The sequence below is a fragment of the Chrysemys picta genome, chromosome 13 (genome assembly GCF_011386835.1).
Source record: "Chrysemys picta bellii isolate R12L10 chromosome 13, ASM1138683v2, whole genome shotgun sequence".
Taxonomy (NCBI): Eukaryota; Metazoa; Chordata; order Testudines; family Emydidae; genus Chrysemys; species Chrysemys picta.
The window spans coordinates 4,484,171-4,499,250 of record NC_088803.1 but is presented as its reverse complement, the minus strand read 5'-3'; the positions used below and the strand labels follow the sequence as shown (position 1 = coordinate 4,499,250).

General features: G+C 50.1%; 1 long non-coding RNA gene and 1 gene segment (V, D, J or C); one reads left to right on the top strand and one right to left on the bottom strand.

Moving 5' to 3' along the window:
- The window catches only part of LOC122173242 (Ig mu chain C region secreted form-like), a 1,717,225-nt gene that overhangs the window by 611,892 nt on the left and 1,090,253 nt on the right, over positions 1-15,080 (bottom strand).
- On the top strand, positions 6,442-10,045 carry LOC135975411 (uncharacterized). 2 transcript variants are annotated; one of them, XR_010592431.1, is made up of 3 exons: positions 6,442-6,555; positions 6,647-7,682; positions 8,111-10,045. It is a non-coding gene; the product is annotated as an uncharacterized LOC135975411 (long non-coding RNA). The 2 variants fall into 2 exon arrangements; XR_010592430.1 differs by having other exon boundaries at positions 6,647-10,045.

The following is a 15,080-nucleotide window of genomic DNA, read 5'->3' as shown; positions in this document are numbered from 1 at the left end:
GAGACAACAATAGACTTCAGGCCTCCTGCGTCTCAGTCCAGTGCCTTTATTCACTAGACCACGCTGCCTCCTGTGTGGCTTTTGTACTCCATCCTCGGGTTTCTGGACAAGGCCTCGATTAATTCAGACTGAGCCTAGTGGGAGGATGTATTTCTGCAATACTCTGCTGTAGTGTGTAGTTATGTCCCAGGGGGAGATCCCCAGACACACAGACAGCTCCCTGCCTTCTCTTATATTCCTCCCCGTCCCATCGCCCCCCTCCCCCTGGTGAAACCCACATGCAAATTGCTTCCCCCAGGGGGATTCCTGTTTAAATACAAACCTCTGGTGCTCCCAGCTCAGACACTGCCACATGGTGATATCTGACTGATCGCTGCCCTGCCCTAATGAATCATGGAGTCTCTATGGGTTTTCGGTTTGCTGTTATCTGCCCTGACTTGTGAGTATTTCTGGAGAACGCCGGGAACTTTCATATCCTAAACTTGAGGTCTATGGAGTAAAACTGGAGTAGGAATAATAAGACCCGGAATCATTTTCCCACTTCCCAGGCGTCCACTCCGAAGTTCAGCTGGTCCCGTCCGGCCCGGGAGTGGCAAAGCCGGGAGAGACCCTCACCCTGACCTGCGCTGTTTCAGGTGATTCCAGTGGTATCATCTCTAGTGGCTGTTGTGTATGGAGCTGGAGCCGGCAGAGTCCCGGGAAGGGTTGGAATGGATGGGATGTATAAATAAAGGTGGAAGCACAAGCTACGCCACATCCCTCCAAAGCAGGATCACCATCACAGTCGATTCCTCCAAGAACTGGTTCAGCTCCGGCAGCTCTGCTCCCTGACAGCAACAGACACCATCACGTATTACTGCGCCTGAGAGACACAGGTATGTCTACACTACAACGTCAATTTTATAGAAGTCGATTTTTAGACATCAATTTTATACAGTCGATTGCATATGTCCCTACTAAGCGCATTAAGTCGGCGGAGTGCGTCCTCACTACCGTGGCTAGCATCGACTTACAGAGTGGTGCACTGTGGGTAGCTATCCCACAGTTCCCACAGTCTCTGCCGCCCATTGGAATTCTGGGTTGAGCTCCCAATGCCTGATGGGGCAAAAACATTGTCGTGGGTGGTTCTGGGTACATATCGTCATCCTCCCCCCCTCCCTCCATGAAAGCAACAGCAGACAATCATTTTGCGCCTTTTTTCCTGGGTTACCCATGCAGACGCCATACCACGGCAAGCATGGAGCCTGCTCAGCTCACCATCACCACTGCTGTTGTGGGCAAGTCTACTGTGGGGTCTGCTGTGATCCAAGTAGCCAATGTAATCATTGACGTTCTGTTATCAAGGGTAGTGACTCTGGGAAACGTGCAGCCCTTTTTCGATTTTAGGTGCATCATATTCCTGTCCATTGTCACTGGTGAAGAAGTCTTGCAGCCGTACATTCCAGTCCGGTCGGCGCTGTAACATCCCATAGCACTTCTGTGGTTGACACATGTAACAGCTCCAGGACTCTTGCTTTTTTGCCTTGGCCGAGGTACCTTGCCCTTCCCAGACCTCCAAGCATTCGACACAGAAGCACCTGCAGCAGCTGGCATTGCTACACAGCAGCAGCTTCTGGGTGCCTTCGCAGCAGACGATGCAGTAGGACTGCTAGCCGTCCTCGTCGGACATGTAGCTTGGCCGGGGGTTCTGGGAACATCTTCCCTGCCTGGCTCCTAGCAACCTCCAGGGCATGGTATACGGCTCCACCACTTCCACTGAAACTCTGCTCTCTTGCTTGCTGGAGGCTTCTGCCTCAGGTTGCTCTCCCAGCCGGCAGCACCGCGCTGTCGCACCTACCCAGCCTACCCCTTGCTCCCATGGCTCATGAAGCCTGGACAGGAGTCAGGAGCAGTTCAACTATCAGCTGAGCAAGTGCAGAATGGTGGTAGAATGTGCATTTGGACGTTTAAAAGCGCGCTGGCGCTGTTGGTCAGACATTCCCACTGTTATTGCTGCTTGCTGTGTGCTCCATAATATCTGTGAGAGTAAGGGGCACTAGTGCAGCTAGTGGGGTGCAGGGGAAGCAGCTGCTTCCCCTCAGCAAATTTGCCAAAAGCGGTGCCTTTGGCCAGAGGAGCGGGGGGGGGGGGCGCAGGCTGGCCGCCCACAGCGCAGCCGGCATCCATGGGGAGGCGACGGGCGTGCACGCGCGGCCGGAGGAGCTGGGGGGCGCAGGCTGGTGGTTGACAGCCACAGGAGATGGCAGGCGCGGCCGGAGGAGCAAGCGGGGGGGGGGACCGTGGGAGTGGCATGGCAGGGCCGGAGGAGCCAGGGGCGGGGAGGGGCGGTACGGCCGGAGGAGCCAGCCAAGGGGGGGGGGGGGGGCGTGGAGCGGCCAGAGGAGGAGCCAGCCAAGGGGGGCGTGGCCAGAGGAGGAGCCAAGGGGGGTGCCTTTTTTATGTTTGTTCCCCCTCCTCTTAGGAGCTGGCTACGCCACTGGTAAGGGGGAGACGTTTATGGAGGGGTGGGAGGTTGAGGCAAATCGCCTGGTGTCTGATTTTGAGCAGCCAGACACCAGGGCAATTAGAAGAGCACAGCAAGGCGTGCTGCGCATCAGAGAGGCTTTGAAAACTAGTTTCATGACTGGCCAGGCTTCGGTGTGACAGTTGTGTGTTTTTCTTCTTGATGCAAACCCGCCCTCTTTGTTGATTTTAATTCTCTCTAAGCCAACGACAGTCCCCCCTTCGAAATTAAGTAACTATTGTTTTGAAACCATGCATTCTTTCTTTATTAATTAAAAAAAAAAAGACATAACAGACAAGGTAGCCTGGGTGGGGTGAGGGAGGCGGGAAGGACAAGGCCACATTGCTTATTGTAGCCACACTAAAAATCAAATTGTTTGAATGACAGCCTTCTGTTGCTTGGGCCATCCTCTGGAGTGGAGTGGATGGGTGCCCGGAGCCTCCCCCACCCCGGGTTCTTGGGCGTCTGGGTGAGGAGGCTATGGAACATGGGGAGAAGGGGAGGCGGTTATACAGTGGATGCAGAAGGGGTCTGTGCTCTTGTTGGCTTTCCTGCAGCTCCAACAGACACTTCATCATGTCCGTTTGCTCCCGCATTAGCCTCAGCATTGTGTCCTGCCCCCACTCTTCGCACTCACTTAATTCTTTCCTGGCCTCTGCCACTGAATGCCTCCATGCATTAAGCTGTGCCCTATCAGTGCAGAAGGACTGCATGAGCTGGGAAGACATGTCATCATAAGTGCGGTTTTTTTCGCCTTCTAATCTGCGATAACTTCAGGGATGGAGATGATCGGGGGAGCGTAGAACGTTTCTACGCTCTACGATTCTGGGGGGATGGCATGGTCACCTGTGCTGCTGAGTGCTGCTGAGTTTGCCATGCTGACCAAACAGGAAATGAAATTCAAAAGTTCCCAGGGCTTTTCCTGTGTACCTGGCTAGTGCACTGGAGTTCAAAGTGCTGTCCAGAGTGGTCACACTGGAGCACTCTGGGATAGCTCCCCAAGGCCAATACCATCAATTTGCATCCACACTATCCCAAATTCGACCCAGCGAGGTCTATTTTAGCGCTACTCCCCTCATCGGGGAGGAGTACAGAAGTCAATTTTAAGAGCCCTTTAGGTTGACGGAATGGGATTGGTTGTGTGGACGCAGTCACAGTGACACAGAGCAAAGCAGGAATCCGTACAAAAAAGGCATGTGGTCTCTGAACAGATATTTTAGGGCATTTAGAAAGAAAGAAAGAAAGAAAGAAAGAAAGAAAGAAAGAAAGAAAGAAAGAAAGAAAGCCTCAAACACCACTTCTGGAAATATTTAGCCCATAAAATTAGAATTTTGTATACAGGGATGTGGGACAAAGGTTCTGACTCATTTGCCAACGTTAAAACAATTCACAATGGGAAGAGAAGAACAAACAGAAAACACCGGAGAAGAACGAGATGGGGTGTATGACCTGAATCAGACCCAAGCCTTTCCCCAAAGCAGCCATACGTTACGTGCACCCATCGCTGCTCCATCTGCTGGGGAATCATTCTTAGCCCATGCTAGTTTTTTGGGAGTGGGAACGTTTCTCAGGCAAAACCAAATCTTGTGTCTCTCCTTTGTGCTTTTGTAAGGAGAGACTCCCAGTGTGTGTGTGTGAGGGGGGGGGGATAGTTATCTAGACAGAGTTCCTGAGCCCCCTTTTATCGCCCATCCCCCGTGTGTGAAACCCACAGGCAAATCCCTGCCCCGGGGATTCCTCTTTAAATACAAACCCTGATTCTCGGAGCCTCGCTCTCTCCCTGGACACAGAACTGGCCTTTCCACCTCAGACATTCCCCTCCGTCGCCAGCTCCCCTCATGAAACCAGGCTTCTCTTGTCCCTCTCGGCTGCTCCATCCTGTGAAGCATTTTCAGCTCCTGTACGGATTTCAGCAGAAGATTTCAAAGGCAGTTGGATGAAAATTCCGAGCCCTTCACACCCAGCGGGGTGATATCACCTACTGAATTCTTTGTCCCCTCGCCCTTAAATATCACCAATCACAAATCCAGCTGGTCCATTCTGACTGGGAGCTGGTGACACCGGGGAGACCCTCAGACTGACTTGTTCATAAGAACATAAGAACGGCCTTATTGGGTCAGACCAAAGGTCCATCTAGCCCAGTAGCCTGTCTTCAGACAGTGGCCAGTGAACAGAACAGATAATCATCAAGGGACCCATCCCCTGTCACTCATGACCAGCTTCTGGCAAACAAAGTCTGCGGTGATTATCTTGTGGGTGGGGATAATTCTGGGACTGGATCCGCCAGTCCCCAGAAAGAGACTGGAAACTGGGGCTGGAGACCCGTCCCTACATTCCTACTGCTTATCCTTCCAAAGTAGGACTGGACTCAGCATCTCTGGGAATGCCTCTGAGGATGGGCTCTGTGTACAGCTGAGTGACATGACAGCTGCAGAAAGTGCCAAGTGTTACTGCTCCAGACCCAGGCAGTGAGCCAGACCAAATCAAGTACTGCAGCTAGAAGGGAAACCGGTTTGCAAACCGTCCTTTAGCACTGGACGTTAGGAGCTGAGGGAGAGGGACTCACTGACAGGAGGGGTTTTCAGGAGGGGACGCAAGGAAACTCCCTCATGTATCAAGTCCCCTGCAACACAACACACACTGATCAGATCTTATTCCATTTCGTTGAGAGCAGTAATGACGAGTAACACACCTGTATCTACACACCCACCCTGGAGATTTCTCATCCCCTCCAGCAGGCGGCAGCAGAGACACATAGACCCAGAGAAAGCAAGTGAGTGAGCAGAAGTCACGGACTCCCAGTGAGAATAGCAAATACACACACACACACACACACACACACACACACACACACACACACACATGGTCTTATTACTCCTGAGGTAGCAATGACAGAAACACACCAAAGCTGATCCCGATTCCTTCCCTCCAATACGGGCGAGCACCAGGGACACCCACCCACATGAACAAGTTGGTCTTTTCTCTACCTATCAGGAAGCCGCACAAACACCCCCCAGAATTTCTTCTCGGGCGCGACTCATTCAATCCAACAGAGAGCAGCAGGGACACACACATGGATTTGCACCCACGCGCTGTGACAAATTCCTACAAGGAGGCAGGTGCCCCACCTCCTGGATTAAAATTCAGAGTTCCGAATTCCCGACTTCTGTTGCTGGGTGACTGTGCCCGTCATCACCCCGTGCCTCAGTTTCCCTGCCCCGTGTCACAGTTTCCTCATCACTAAAAAGGAGGTAATTCTCCTTAATTCCTTTGTAAAAGAGCTTTGAGTTCTTCTGAAAAGAAATTTTTAAGAGCAAGGTTTTATTATTATAACATCTACTTGGATACTGATGCACAAGCAACACACACACATGCATAGTGACAAGGTCCTATTTTCTCAAGTCAAGAGCACACTCAGTCACAAACACACAACGTTTACACGCTCAGTTGCTCTTCATCCTTCCAATAACAGGCTGCAGGGATACACAGAGATACAGTCACACACGTTCCACCCAGCAGGAGGCCACAACACCCAAACAATCGCACCTATGCCAAGAAGAAACCGATCTTATTCCACGCGGGCTCAGCTGGGGCAGCAACCCACAGACCCCAGCAGGGGTTCGCACAGGTCCGGGCGCTCAGACTGAGGGGTCAGCCGAGTAGGAGGGAGAGCTAAAGGGTTTTAAGCTCCATGGCAGTGTATTGACTATATGTAAAAGTGTTCGGTGTCACTTAGTGAGATGGCCCCAAGCCCCACAAATACAGGAATTCTGTCTCTCACCCCGTGTAAGATGCAGGCCTGTGCAACGAGGGGATTCCGGTCAAGTCACAGCCCACCCTGCCCTGCCCATTCACCTCCCACCCCACTGGGCGAAACCCACATGCAAATCCCTGCCCTGCTAAAACACCAACCCCGGATCCTGCAAGCCTCAGGCACCGCGCCGCACTGGCCCATTTCTTCCTGCTGCGGGGTATCCTCTTCCTCCCACACCTCGCAGAAATGGCGTTGCTGCTGCTGGGGTTTCTTTTCTGCCTCTTGGCGGCTCCCTTCTGTGAGTATCTTGGGGACACGCAGCCCCCGCTCTCCTCCCTGCCCGCAGTGCAGCGTGGAGCGTCACTTCTCCTTTTCTCTCCTTCGCCAAGGTGTCCGCTCACAGATCCAGCTGGTCCCGTCTGCCCCGGGAGTGGTGAAGCCCGGAGAGTCTCTCACAGTGACTTGTACCGTGTCGGGGGACTCCATCGCTACCGGCACCTGGTGGAACTGGGTGCGCGAACTCCCCGGCCGAGGGCTGCAATGGGTAGGGCGCATCCACTTCTCCGGGAGCACGAACTCCTCTCCCTGACCACTGCGGACACCACCACGCATTGCTGCACCAAGTGGAACCCACAGTGATACACGCCGTGACAAGACCCTGGGAGGGGAGAGTCCCCTCGAATGAGGCACCTACATCTGTTCCCTCTTGCAACCTTCCTGCCTCTCCTAAGACGCCTGAGATCTTCCCCCGTTTGCACTAACAGCTCGTTTCCATATATTTTCAGTGGGTTTCTCCTAATTAGCTCGAATCTGTATTGACCTGTCACACCCCAATGGCCCCCTCCCTGAGGGGTCTCCTGGGGAGGCAGATCAGCATTGTATGTTGCTAACGCTATTGTAGGCATTGCAAAGTATTTTGGGAGGGGTTACAGGTGTGAGTGTGGAGTGAAAGATACCTTTGCACTTGCAAAAGGCCGAAGAAGGAGGGAGAGAGCAGAGAAGGGGTTAACTCAAGGCTCCAAGCCGCAGGCTCCAGCGCAAGGCCACAGCACATAACTGACACTGGGCTGCCTGCCAAGGGCCTGGCTCCATCCCCACCAGCCGTGAGAAAGGGCTGCAAAACCTAGCCAGACAGTGAAGGCCAGCAAGGGGGTAAACAAGCATTGTAGCATCCCTGAAGCCGGTGTGTTTTGGGAAAGCTGAAGAAGCCACGAAAGGCCAGTTTGGACTGGTACAAAGAGCACGGAGGGCAGAGGTCCCTGAACAAAATGCCCCCAGAAGATCCTAAGGTTTAAAACCCTCCCGAGAGCTGAAGCAAGGCAGAGATCAACAGGAATCCTGGACAACGGTGCGTGGGACAAGAACTCCCGTCCACTCCTCCCCTTCCTCTTCTCATGAAACGCGCCAGCCTCCGGTAGTGCAGGTGTGAGTATGAAAGTGGGTTAGGGCTTGGGGCACTAACACTTTCTTCCTTCCTCTGAGTGACCTCGAGAACCCCCAGCGCTCTCCACTGTTATTTTATTATTTTACCAATAAAGCTTTAAAACTCAGTTACTTGGTGTGCTCGCTCGTAGTCCCTCGGACTTCAGAGAAGGAATCTATTTCCTCATGACTAGAAAATGTATAAGGCGGTCTTGGTTCTGTGGGAACCGTGGGTCTTTCTTCATCATCAAAGTGAATGTTCAGAGGAGTGAAGCCGGATAAAGGACTGAAGACTTCACGCTCTGTGTTGCTTCTCGGTCTGAACTGCTCTTTTCTGGCAGTGAGTGTGGGCACCGAGAGGGAGGGGGATTCACGCTGGAGGTTTCTGTGCTAACCGCAGGAGGTTTCTGATCACTGTGTCTCTCACACAGTAATACCGGGCGGTGTCTTCGGCTCTCAGGCTGTTCATTTGTAGATACACCGAGCTGCTGGACTCGTCTCTGGAGATGGTGAATCGCCCTTTAACAGAATCACTGTAATATGCTGCTGAACTATGAGCAGGATTGCGTATCTGTGCGACCCACTCCAGTCCTTTCCCCGGCGCCTGATGGACCCAGTCCATCCAGGAGCTGCTGAAGGTGAATCCGGAGGCTTTGCAGGAGAGGCGGAGAGATCCCCCAGGGGTTTGAATCCCCCCTCCGGACTCCACCAGCTGGACCTGTGACCGGACACCTGGAAAGACAGAAGGAGAATCACATTCACCCCTGGCCTGGCTCAGAGCCCGTTAGAAGCAGCAAACAGGTTCCCAGTGATGTCACTGCGCTTTGGGTCAGGGTAGGAATGTGCAGCATCCCCTGGTGTCTCCAGTCCATGTAGCGGGGAAGGGGATAAAATTACCTCGAAGGGCCCCTAGAAAGAAAGCGAGGTTCAGCCACAGTCTCATGTTGCTGATGCTGGAGGGTTTCTGGTGGGAACTGCACAGACACCCGGACTTGCCCCTTCTCCCTTCTCACCCGGCGGGTCCCGGAGATCACAGGGTTTCTATAGTGCGCCGAGGCACTGAATTTGCATCTTCTCCTCTTTATAAGACACATCTTGGACCTGAGCCCTCAACAAACTCAGCCTCCCGGAGGTGGGTGTAGTGGGTTATCTGGGTAAAAAGAGGAGTAAGAACTGCACTCACAGGAGAGTTTCTGCAGTGGTCTTTACAGTTGTGCAAGTTGCTTTTTAGAGAGAAAATTCCTTACTGACCGTTCACCTTCCACTTAGTTCTGTTTTCGTGTCCCTTTGCTTGTCCCTCTGCTCTTCTGAGATCCTCGGAGCAGTGGGATCTCGTGGGGGGGAGGACATTAGCCTGGTACTTGAGAATCCGGGGTTTATTCCTGGCTCTATTACTAGGTTGATGGGTGACCTTGGGCAAGAAATTTACACTCCCTTTGCCGCAATCCGCATGGCTATAAAAAGGAGAATCCTTATTTTGACTCTCCTTTGTCAGTGCTTTGTGATTTATGAATGAAAACCGCTATAGAATAGCTAGGTGTTGCTATTATTACTACTGTTTGAAAACTTCCTTCTTCCTTCTTTTTGTTTCTTCTTGTTCCTTCTTTCTTCTTCTTTTAAAATGGGAGAAAATACATTAAACTCTAGCAATGCTGGACTAGAAGACACAATGATTATTTATGATTATTCTACCAACACCTTATAATTAGTGGGGAATGTGGGGGTCAGGATCCCCTCTGTTGTGACAGTCGTAGCCCCAGAGGCGCCATGGTGCGGGATGTTGCTCAGTCAGGCAGTGAGTGTTATCTCCCAGGTGAGAGGCAGTGTGCTCCGATGCCAGGCTCAGTTTCCTTTAGGGGTGGGCGACCCTTTGCAGAGATTGGTTTGTAAAATCTGAGAGCTGGGGTTGGGATCCTCAAGAGTCCTAAAGGGAGATGGTAGTTCACTAGGTCTCTGAGTAGCACCATGGGCTATATAAGGCCTGGAGAAGATTTGTAGCATGTTACTGAATCATAGAGAAATACCTAAACACCTGCTAATATTTGCTTCCAGCAGAAGGGTTATTCACAGTGTAATGTACCAGTCAATATAAGGGTGTCACTGTCGGTTCCCTACTTCTGTCTGGAATGATCACTGCAAGCGACAATAGCAAGCTCAGCTTTATTTCTCTCCTCGCGTGCTGCTCTCTCTAGTTCTTTTCCCTCGCTGTATGTTTCAGTGAATTTAAGGTGGACTTTTCAGTGACAGGGTGCTAAAAACTGATGCATTAAGGGCTACGCTGAAGAGGGGACATGGGCATTGCAAGGCTGTTACACTTCCTATAAGTAATTAAAGACTCATTAAAGCGGGGACTTGAGTATCCTGAATCCCAGAGAGTGTCCTGATCACTGGCCTGTAGAGTGAATCGATTTCTTCCTCTCTCTGCCCCCCAGTACATATCACCAACTAGACACCTAGGGGATTTCGGTGCCTACAGGGTGCAGGCTTTGAGGATCTCGGTGGCATGTCTGATTTAGGCACATAAGGGGGCAGTTAGGTGCTGAATTCCCTTTGTGGATCTAGCCCTGAACACACACTGAAAGCCCCTGGCAGGGGGTGTCCAGCGCTCCTAGGATCCGTCCGGAATTCAAACCTGTCTGCCCAGGCTGAGATTTTCCAAAGCTCCCGAGGGATTATAATAGGCATGAGGTGCCAATATCTGTAGGGCAGCTTGGAAACCCTCCGCCTGGCTGTTAGAGGGGGTTAAATAACGTTTTCATTGGTATGTTTTCATGTCGGTTCTCTCAGCCTGGGCTATTGGGAGGTGCGGGGGAGGGGGTGAGGGAAGGCGGGGAGGAGCAGAGTGAGGGACATAGAGTGTGTTAGGGGGAAAGGGAAAGTTGTGGGCTGGTCTCTGCTAACAGTGCGGTTAGTCTGTGTCTGCAGCTGTGTGTGTGAGAGTCACAGACAGGCAGCTGCGGACAGGAGTTTTCTCACTCACTGTCTCTCCGCTGCGAGCTGTAGAACTCCAGCGCCCCCAGCGGAGAGTTTGACCTTAGACAGCGAGGGCAGGTTTTTGTCTGAGCTCAGACCGGCTTCCCCTCACTGTGTCTCTTGCACAGTAATACCGGGCGGTGTCCTCGGGCTTCAGGCCGGTCATTTGCAGATACAGCAGGTTGTTGGAATTGTCTCTGGAGATGGTGAATCGGCCTTTCACTGAGTCTGCGTAAAATTGTTGGCTCCCATCAATGTAAATGAGTGAGACCCACTCCAGCCCCTTCCCAGGAGCCTGACGGACCCAGCTCATCCCGTAGCTGCTGAAGGTGAACCCGGAGGCTTTGCAGGAGAGGCGGAGAGAGTCTCCGGGCTTTTTCACATCCCCTCCGGACTCCACCAGCTGCACCTGGGACCGGGCACCTGGGCACAGAAAGATATTATACATCGCATTAATATTCTGAGCAACAATAAACTGTTCCCCTGCCCCGCCAGTGGGTATGAGGGGAGAAAATACCTTCCAAAGCCACTGCAAGGAACACTACATGGAGCCAAAGCCTCATTTTCCCGGGTGTCAGAGGGGAAAGTTCTCAGGGGACTGGCTGGTCACTGCACAGACCCAGGGACTGCGGATTGTGTCTCCGGTGCAGCCTGGGCAGAGAGAGGCACCGATTTAAACAGGAAACTGTCACCCTGATTTGCATATCCCGCTGTTTATAACACACACAAACTCCTTCCCTGGGTGATCTCATTTGTTCCCCTCGGATTCCGAGAGAAGGGGAGATGCGTGTCAATGTGTGTAGCGCTCTGACCCAAATCCCACTGAAACCCAAGGGGATTTTTGAGTGGCTTGGATCGACATCGGATCAGGTCCCATGTGTGTGTACGGAGTCCTGCACAATGGGAACATGAAGTGCAGGTAGTTGAAGTTGGGTGTATTTCCCCTATGCACTCCAGTCCCATCCCAGGGGCCTGGCCAACCCAGCTCATCCAGTAATCGCTGAAAGTGAACCCAGAGGCTTTGCAGGAGAGTTGGAGAGAGTCTCCGGGCTTTTTCACATCCCCTCCGGATGGGGACAGCATGGGGCATGGAAATCCTCTGCTCGCCAGAGGAGGGGCTCTGGCACTGAAAGGGTTGGGGGAGTTGTGGTTATTGCGGTCAAAGGGGCATTTAATAAACACTGCTCCGCCCTGCAAATCATGCACCGTGTTGTAGGGACGGGGGTTGGGAGCACGAGGCGGAGGAGAGTTCTGTGAGGGCGAGAACATTGATAGGCTCTGGGGGGATGGAGGGACATTTTTGGAGGGGGAGGGGACACCTTTCTGAGACTTTGAGGGGCATAGAGGAGTCACACAGTGTGCCCAGTGAGCGAACAGAAAAAGACCTCCCCGTCCCAGCATTGCTGCTGTAGTGTTTATAAGATTGCCCTGAAATTATAGGGCTTGATTTTCTTCTCACTTGCCCCAGTGTAAAGCCCCAGGAAATCAGCTGATGAGCTCAGGGAACTGGTAGTCCCCTTACACTTCACTTGGAGTCAATAGAACACATGCTTCTCTCCCAACCTCAGCTGGAGAACACTGGTTAACCCACTGAAGTTAATGGATTTCCAAACAATATGAAACTTAAGCTTACGCAGGATAAAATGACAAGATCCTTTATAATATACCCTAGGGTTCCTCACACTCTGTTTGTCAGAGAAGATAAAATTCCCCAGTTTTTCTTTAAATCTGACCAAGAAGCTAACCCTGCCTGTGTGCCTTGCTCTAAATTTAACCTCTTTTCAAATCCGGACCTGAACACTAATCCATACACAAATTGTTTGCCTTTACCCTACAAATGCTATTTCTTCCTCTATCCCCGCTGTCAAGGTTCCCTCCCCACTCTGAACTTTAGGGTACTGATGTGGGGACCTGCATGAAAGACCCCCTAAGCTTATTTTTACCAGCTTAGGTTAACAGTACACTGCCATCACCAAGCGAGTTAACCAAATATTTAGGGAAAGCCACTCGGAACTCTGCCTTTCTCCAAATATCTCCTAAGTCCCTAACCCCCCTTTTCTGGGTAGGCTTGAGAATGATTTTCCCCCAAGTCCCTACACCCCTTTTCCTGGGTAGACTTGAGAATAATCCTCCCCAAACCCCTACACCCCTTTCCCCGGGAAGGCTTGAGAATGTCCCCTCACCACTTAGTCCTGGTGAACACAGATCCCACCACTTGGATCTTAAAACAATGAAAAATCAATCAAGTTCTTAAAAGAAGAATTTTAATTAAAGAAAAAAGGTGAAAGGAGTACCTTTGTAAGAAAGATAATCTCACAGACAATCAGATTCAAAACACAGAGGGTTTCCCTCTGGCAAAACTTTAAAGTTACACAAAGAATCTAAATTTATCCTCTCTCTTATTTGCAAAAGAACTCACAAACAAGAAAATAAAAGTAATTTACCCATTTCTTCTCTAAAATACTTACTACCCTTTAGGAGTGGGATGGCTCCTTCTTTCTCTGTCTCCGGTAGGGTGACCAGACAGCAAGTGTGAAAAATCGGGACAGGGCGTGGAGGGTAATAGGAGCCTATAGAAGAAAAAGACCCCAAAATTGGGACTGTCCCTATAAAATTGGGACATCTAGATGGTCACCCTAGTCTCCGGCAAAAGCACACACACAGCACAGACAAAAGACTTTTTCCCCCTTCCAGATTTTTAAAGTATCTTGTCCCTTTATTGGTCCTTCTGGTCAGGTGTCAGCTAGGTTATGTGAGCTTCTTTACCCTTTACAGATAAAAGAGGAATTAACCCTTAACTGTATGTTTATGACACCCGCAAATCCTGATTTAACCCAAAAGGCCAACATTAACCCTGGCTCTATAACTCTAAATCTCACACTTAATATAACACTCACCCAGACACTAAAGTTAATCCGGGCCTTTCCACTTATATTTAACCATACTGAACCTTACTCTCAGCCTTAACCCTAACCCTAACCTTACCCCATCCCTAACATTAACCCTAATGATACCCTTATTGTAACCTTACCTCTATCCCTAACCCTAACTTTAGGCATAACCCTAACCACAACACTCGGAGTTTTGCTGGTATATGTATTTATATTTTAATGATGCCTAATTTTCCTCTCTCTAAATTTCGCTCAGTGACCTCTCATTGCTGGGAGGAGTGTGTGTGTGTTTTCCACTAGAAACCTGAAGCGTCAGATTAATATCAGGATTCTGCGCAGTGCCAGCCGCGTGGCGAGAGAGTAAAGTTTGGAATTGCAAGCCCACTCGGGAATCAATCTTGTCACTTTGGCAACAAGAAGAACAATACTGGTGTGTTCAAATTACTACCTCTTTTACTTCAAGCATCCTCTTTAGTCCTGAGTGGAGTGCAGGATCTGCTGCAAGAGGTAACTATAACAGGACAAGTTGAAAATAGTGACTATACTATAACAACATTTAACATCCGTGTGGTGGGAAGAACACCTCAACAGCACTGTGGCATTTAATTTAAAAAAGGGGGAACTATGCAAAAATGAGGCGGTTTGTTAAACAGAAATTAAAAGGTACAGTGACTAAAGTAAAATCCCTGCAAGCTGCATGGATGCTTTTCAAAGACATTATAATAGAAGCCCAACTTAAATGTATACCCCAAATTAAAAAAAAACACAGTAAAAGAACTAAAAAAGAGGCACCGTGGCTTAGCAACCATGTAAAAGAAACAGTGAGAGATAAAAAGGCATCTTTTAAAAAGTGGAAGTCAAATCCTAGTGAGGTAAATAGAAAGGAACATAAACACTGCCAAATTAAGTGTAAAAATGTAATAAGAAAAGCCAAAAAGAAGTTTGAAGAACGGCTAGCCAAAAACTGCAAAGGTAATAACAAAACGTTTTTTAAGTATATCAGAAGCAGGAAGCCTGCTAAACAACCAGTGGGGCCCCTGGACGATCGAGATACAAAAGGAGCGCTTAAAGATGATAAAGTCATTGTGGAGAAACTTATTTGATTCTTTGCTTCAGTCTTCACAGCTGAGGATGTTACAGAGATTCCCAAACCTGAGCTGGCTTTTGTAGGTGACAAATCTGAGGAATTGTCACAGATTGAGGTGTCACTAGAGGAGATTTTAGAATTAATTGATAAACTTTACAGTAACAAGTCACTGGGACCAGATGGCATTCACCCAAGAGTTCTGAAAGAACTCAGATGTGAAGTTGCGGAAATATTAACTAAGGTTTGTAACCTGTACTTTAAATCAGCTTCTGTACCCAATGACTGGAAGATAGCTTTGGTCTTAACTATCTTGAGCAGTTTAGTACAATCTGCAAACTCTGACGCTTCACTTTTTACCCCTTTCTCCAGATCATTTATGAATAAGTCCAAAAATGGATCTCGGTAAATCTTTATGTTTACTATGAAATGTTTGTGTGAGGCTGAATGGGG